Source organism: Ambystoma mexicanum, chromosome 6q (genome assembly GCF_040938575.1).
Source record: "Ambystoma mexicanum isolate Mex_15411 chromosome 6q, UKY_AmexF1_1, whole genome shotgun sequence".
NCBI lineage: Eukaryota > Metazoa > Chordata > Amphibia > Caudata > Ambystomatidae > Ambystoma > Ambystoma mexicanum.
Window position 1 is genome coordinate 1,523,134,476 of NC_090937.1, and position 6,767 is coordinate 1,523,141,242.

A 6,767-nucleotide genomic window follows, 5' to 3' on the forward strand; every position below is an offset into this window, starting at 1 on the left:
TGGAAAAAACCCACAGGACCCCAACAAAAGGTATGGCACAGAGAATTGGAACGTTGGGTACAAGCTGAAACAAAGGCATGGGAAGACAGTGTTGCCAGGTCCATGGACACCTCGAGCATGACCCTAACGGCCTGGAAAGATCTCACAGGATCCTTGTTTCACCCCTCGGATGACAAGCCCCCATGAACAAGAACAAACCTATGGAAAACTGATTCACAACCAACATCACAGGACCCCGAGAGCAACTAGCCACAACTTCACTGGGTCCTCACAAGCTCAAGTCCCCTCTCCCCCCTCCCCCCGGCTTGCCCAACCCCCTCTGAACCGACAGACTGTCCTGCCATGATGGAAGGAGCACTTGGAGACAGTTAAAGTTAAATTGTTAAATGTTACTGTTTTATTACGAAATGCTTATTATCCTCTAACTATGGACATACCTTATGTCATGCAAATGTAAACATGATAAATGCCAATAAAAAAATTTAAAAATTAAAAATTGCTCATTAAGCAGGGAGTGATAGTGCAATCAGAATGTCCTTGCAACATGCTGTACACATAGTGAAAAAATCTCAGGGAGGGTCGTGAAGATGTATTTATTTATTTATTTTCCATTTATAAAGCGCACAAAACTATCAGTCATCACGGGTTAGCAAGATTAACAGGTTGCTTGGCCTCTTGGCATCGCAAAGCCCTATGCTCTGTTCTCATGATTTCATCATTCAATGGGCTCATCCTTACCGGCTCACATGTCATTCCCACCTCATTCAGACCCAGCTGCCTGATCCAATTAGTGTTTATCTGTACGCCTCAGGTGCCTCTGGCCTCGGCTTCTCTCCTGGGGACGGGATATGGGATTTATTTTCAGATCCAATTTACACAGCTCCACATCAGGTCCTGCGCTCTATTCGGTTCATAATGTACTAGGCCTCAACTTACAGTATAGCAACACTTGTGTCATGTTAACACACTGACCTTGCTTCTACTGCAGCACCTTACTGTCTGACTCCATCTTCCACCTGCGACTCTTCACAGTACTACATTTGTTGCTCTGTCTCTGTTGCTACATGTGAGAATCTAATATGGGTCAAACTTAGCTACAAATAATATAAACTCCTTTTTCTGTGTGAACCGCATGATGTTCCCGCGATAGATCATACTAATAGGTTTTTCGAAACCTGTACCGTTTTGCCCTGCTGGGATGCTGTACGTGCATACCAACAAAAGGAAGTAGATTGTGAAGGCAATTGGCTACCTGGAAAATGGGAAGGCTGAGGGAAGTTATCATAGTCCAGTTGAGATAGCAAACAGAGAATTACAAATCTGGCTACGTTGCTGCTCAAAGTTGTAGTGCGGCAATAGCTTGCAATCATATTATATCATTTTGAAATGAAGCTGAGCTACAGCCCATCTTTTAAATGGCTCAAAAATATGACTTATCATGCTATCGTCCTACCTCTTTGCTAAATACTCATGTTAAGACCTATGGGAAGATCTAGCATACGCCTCCATACGACATGGCAGAACCAAATAACATAATTTCGCTGTGGCTTCCAAAAGGGAAAGATACCATCGGTCAGGGTTTCACAGTGAGTCTGCTTATCCAAAAGACTTGCAAGGTGTGAGAGAAAAATATGTTTTTGAGTTTTCTGAACATTAGCACAGCATTCAATCTAGTTTCACCAATCAGGTTGTGCTAGATTCTCCACACCCTAAGAGTTCCACAAGGACTAAGAAATTGTTCAAATGCTTGAGGAGATCAGCACGTACGTGAGATTTGCTACCGGAGGTAAGGCTACTGTCAGGTTTCTGGTAACACGAGGAGACCCCTATTAAGAGGGCACCCTTATTGTTCATCCTGTTTATTAACAGGATGGAGAGGCATTTGTTAAGAAATACTCCTCAGGCCTCACATATTGCTAACAGACTGCTCTCTTTATATTTGTAGACAATGCAATACTAGTGGAGAAAACACAATCAGCCTTGCTTGGCATCTTGAAGAGTTTTACCCACTTTTGCAACTTGCATGGCCTAAAGGGGAATGCTATTCAGACACAATTAATGGTCGTGCGAACACACAAAACCCCAGAGTTAAAATGATTCCATAAATGAAAGTCAATTAGAGCTAGTGAACACTTTTGATTTCGTAGGGGTCCACTTTTCTTCCAACTTAGTATTGGCCTCACATAGAAAGATTGTACAGATAACATGTGGACAATCGACTGGAGGAATCCACTGACCACTAAGTGGGGCCTCAGTCAGATTAGATATTGAAGTCTATAAGTCTATATCTGTAGCTGAGCTGGTACATGGAGTGGACATTTGTGATGTTAGTGGGAGTCAGAACATTGTTTCTCAAAAAAGTCTGCTGTGAGCAAACAAAATAGTATTCAGGAGGTGAAACTAAGAACTGTGCAAGAGATTTTTGGCCAAACTTTTAAAGGTTATGGGGCAATCAAAGCAGCCTGCTCTGTTGCATGCTTGTCAGGGTGTTGCACCCAACTCTGGTCAGCTCCAAGGTCATTTGGCTGCAAAACATGGTATTGAAAGAATTAGCGTTGAGTCAATTATCTGCCAATCCGGGATAGTGTTAGTGCACTAATAAATGTGCGCCCTCATAACGAGTCCGGCGGTAGCCGTGCCGGTAAATCCGGCAGGCTGCCGCCAGACCCGTGAACAGTTACCGGTGCCTTGCTTGCCAGTAATACCTGGGTATTACAACCCTGGCTGCCTGTAAGTCAGGGGCCGGTAAATATGTTGTTCCCCATTCCCATAGAGTCCCTTAGGACTCTATGGGAGTGGGGACCACTGAAACACCGGCATTGATGGTGCCGGTGTTTCAGTGAAAGTCTGCTGGTGCGTGCCGTTCTGTCTGCCTGGAAACAACGGTGCCGGTAAGCTTACTGGTACTTTTGTTTCCAGACCGGCAAACTTGTAATGAGGGCCATGGTCTAAAATTAAGGGTAGGTCATTGTTGGGCAAAGGTTGACAAAAAACACACTGTGTGAATGTATGCAACTTATATACTAAGGGATGGTTTTCTGGCCTATTTGGAGTCCGCTGTCAAAGAAGCAACCAGAAAACTCTGCACAGGCGCCTGAATGAATATGCTGCCACTAAAAGCAAATCTGTGCAAATCGAGACCAATTGAGTAACGCACTGATTATTGACAGTGTAAAATGGGGCTCGAGGAAAATGCAATGCATTTTTTATTATTTTTACCATTACATAGAGTTCTAAGAAGGTAATGGGTATCATCAATAATAAGAGGAATGGGATCAAGATATACATATATAAGATTGCTTTTTCCAATCTTATGAACCTTCACCATAAAGGTTATCTGCATAGAATAGTAAATGTTTTAGGGTTAGGACTATGAAAACTCTAACAGTTAACTCATAATGTATCCATTAAGATAGATATCAAAATAAATGCTGATGCAATACATATATTCTATTTAATATAACTGAAGGATTGTTGATATATTGGCCCAAAGCTCTACCATTTATTATAAAATGATGAATATAGTTTTAAAATACTATCTTGAATGATGTTGGAACCGGTGTGTGAATTGCACATTTTAAGGTGTTTACTATGTTTACACAGATTTTACTATATGATGTAATTGTATTGTTGTGCAGTATTTTAAGATTCAGCTATAAACATGTGTATGCTTTTATGGGATTATATCTAGAAACATAGTATTTGATTGAGATTGGTTTTATTCTTTTATCATTAGCTACTAACCGTTTGAGAAATGTTTTTTGTAAAGATCATGAAACAAAATGTGGACCTTCCTAGAATTCAATTATAATGGTTCTTCGAAAAAACCTGAAACTGACAGTAGGACTTCAATTCTAGTAAGGAATTGGATTTCCGATAAGTCAGTCTAGAAAATTACACAGGCTTGAATGTTCAATCAGATCAAATCAGACACCGATGACCAATGCAATACAGTACAATTTGAGTTGGGTTGCTGATTGGATCCTGACAGTAGTTGATGAATGTGTACCCTGTTTAACATTGTCTTTATTAATGGAACAACCAGAGGGAGCTATCATTGACATGGAAGGATGCTATCCAATTTAATCTAGTACTAGGTTTAATATGCACCCGAGCTTGACTAATCACCTAAGAGGAAAAATATATGGGCTTAACTGATGCTTGGAGATATCAAGATCTTACTGTTAGAGATTACTCATCTTACTCTCCACATCCTTACAACTATGCAGGTACTGATTGTATCTGGAAAAGTAAGAATGTTTCTGAGGTGGTGAGTTTCTTGTGACTCCTTGCAGGAACTCGGTAAAGAGGGTACATACTCCCTTTAAGGTGTTTTGCCTGAAAGCAAGACCAAGCTCTTCACAACTAGTGGGGACTCCTCTCACTAATCCCATTCGGTAGAGTTGCCACGTGTTCAACCTCACACAATGATGATTTTGGGACTATCTCTAAGCCTTCCCTTGATACCCCATAAAAAAATAAACTCAAAAGAATAGACAGTTAAAAAGAGAAAGAAGTGGACAGCATATGGTGTCTATGACTAATAAAAGTTGGCAATGCACATTAATGAAGAACCTGCCCTATTTTCACAACTCCATAAAATGTGGCACTGAATTATGATGCTGATCACTTTTTTGACTTAATTGCCAAATCCATGGGCACTTTGCAAAACCTGCAGTAGCTGCAATTCTGTTGAAGACAAGAGGAGAAGATTAGCTGATGTCCCACTATACCCTTGAGAAAGGAGAATACCAACACCACTTGACAAGGCAAGAGCCACCCGAGGAGAGCCACCTGAGGAGAGACAAACTAACATGCTTTGGACTGCCTCTTTTTAATCCAGCAGTAGCACTCATAAAAAGATGTTATGGGCCTATACCTACAATATGCCATAGCCCAAGGGCAAACAATACACTTCTATCCAGAACGTAACTCTCTGGCATTCCCAAGATTCCAAGTAGTACAATTAACCTAACAAACTCCATCCCTAGTTCAAATTAATTCATATCTTCGACTAGGTTACATTCCAAATCATAAGCATAGCACAAATAAGCTAGCTTCGATGCCATAGACATTTTTTTTCAAATCCCCCTGTTCCTTTCAACCCCCCCCACCAGTGGGTTTACAAATTCTCCTAGAGAAGGTGTTTAATGGGAACACCAGAGTAACTTATTTTCTGACAAAAGGCCTCTTTTTTTGCGGTAAGAGATTTACTGCCACTGGCTTCCAAATTTGGAGGTACATATTAAGTGGGGGAGGTTAAACCTCCACTTAGCATCCATAAATCAGCAGATTTACTGTGCTATCTTCTGAAGTCTGGAAACAATCCCTCTGGAGTCCTATCGACTCCACAAATGAGGATTTACACCACCATACTAGTGTCTTTTATCTTCTGATTACAGTTCATGGTATTGCATGAACTAACATATAGCTTGTAAATTATTTCGATTGGCTTAAAACATTGACTGTGCTCAAATGATAGTATTAATTTAATATGACTTTCTTTCACAATTTCTCGATCTTTGAAAATCACCATTTAAAATATATATACTTTATTGTTTAAAGCACTGGCCTCGCTCGAGAGTAGTAGAGCACTGTAAAGTGTGTTGGAAGCCAGGGTTTCAGCTAGTGTGATTTAACAGTAGTGCAGTACTGTGAGTTGCAAGTCTTTACACCCATTTGGAATAGTCTATGGTGAGGTGATGTTCAAAAAGCCATGTTTTGAGACATTTGTGAAACTAGAGAATTGTGGAGGCATTCCTAGCTGATGCCGAAGTTCCATAGGGCGGGTGCCTGCCATTAGAAGTATTGCAGACTATTTGCGATTTGAGGAAGATGGTCAATTTGCTGAGCAAATATTGTGTGCCACTCGATACGCTGGTGTGCTACTCGTGACTGCTTTGTAGATGATAAATACAGTCTTGAACAGTATCCTTGCCTGGAGATGAAGCCAATATAGTTTGCATATAACAGAGATGATCCAATAAAGTTTTCAGGAATCCATAACAAGACAAGCTACAGCGGGATAGACTGGTTTTAGGGGAGTCAAGTGAGCGGCTGGATGTCCTGCCTGGGGGCATTTTCCCCATCAATGTGCGAAACCACAAAGGCCTGCACTGTGGGCTGAAAGTGCTGCTGTGGGCGATGAAGAGTTTGATTTTGCAGATGGTGGAGATTTGGAGTCAGAATTTTTGGGCGTTCTTGACTATGTGTTTCTGGAAGGACAGACTCTTGTCAATGGTGAAGCCTAAGGATTCTGCTGAATCGAGAGTTGCTGATCAAATCTTTATGGTGCATATAATTAAGCCATTGTTGTGTAGCGGGGGACTGATGTGGACGAAATTGGTCTTGGCTGGATACATTTTGAGGTAGGCAATCAATATCCAGGAATGGATGATGTCTAGATTATCTCGGAGATGACGGATGTCCTGTGTGCGTTTTGCTCTCATGTACAACTGAGTATTGCCCACATATTGGTAGATTGCTATAGGGTCTTTGAGCAGTGTACCCAGACTCTCCATGTAAAGCTTAAAAATTATTGGTGGAAGGATGGAGCCTTGGGAGACTCCGAAGTAGACTGAGAGTTGGTTAGAATGTAATGTGTTCATCTGGAGGGCTAAATGTCTATTCGAGAGGTAGGAGGTAACCCAATTCAAGACAGTGCCAGACAACCCATCCTGTTGATGAATAGGGAGAGGAGGAGGCAGTGGTTGACTGCGTCAAATGCAGCCGAGAGGACAAGGAGGACGAGGAGGCATGAGTCACTT